Source organism: Egretta garzetta, unplaced genomic scaffold, assembly GCF_000687185.1.
Source record: "Egretta garzetta isolate BGI_Z169 unplaced genomic scaffold, ASM68718v1 scaffold4, whole genome shotgun sequence".
In the NCBI taxonomy this organism is placed as follows: domain Eukaryota; kingdom Metazoa; phylum Chordata; class Aves; order Pelecaniformes; family Ardeidae; genus Egretta; species Egretta garzetta.
The window spans coordinates 84542-84896 of record NW_009259329.1 but is presented as its reverse complement, the minus strand read 5'-3'; the positions used below and the strand labels follow the sequence as shown (position 1 = coordinate 84896).

Below are 355 nucleotides of genomic sequence, written 5' to 3'. Positions count from 1 at the left end.
TGCATACTGCTTGGGTATTACAAATATCAATATGACATTTCCGGGTATCATCTTGTATTCTGCATTTCAAGATGAAAACTCAAAATGTGGCAAAAGAGACTCTCCTGCAAACCACACAAGAGCCTTACAGTACATTCAGTATTTACATGAATGCATCCCACATGCCTCATTCAATGCGCAACATCAAGCGGCTGCACAGCAGTCTTTTCCACAATTCATATCCAGCAGCTTGATTTCCTGGTGTAGTTGCATTGTTGTATGGGAACAGACGCCGCAGGCTTCTAGCCCAAGCCATTAGATTTGCTGAAAATAGGTTGAAGCGTCAAACGGCTTCAGACCACACTGATTTCTGCTG

General features: G+C 43.1%; 1 protein-coding gene across 1 annotated transcript in view; it reads right to left on the bottom strand.

The window, feature by feature from the left end:
• Positions 1-355, bottom strand: part of MLLT1 (MLLT1 super elongation complex subunit) — a 33974-nt gene that overhangs the window by 17645 nt on the left and 15974 nt on the right. The window lies entirely within an intron of this gene.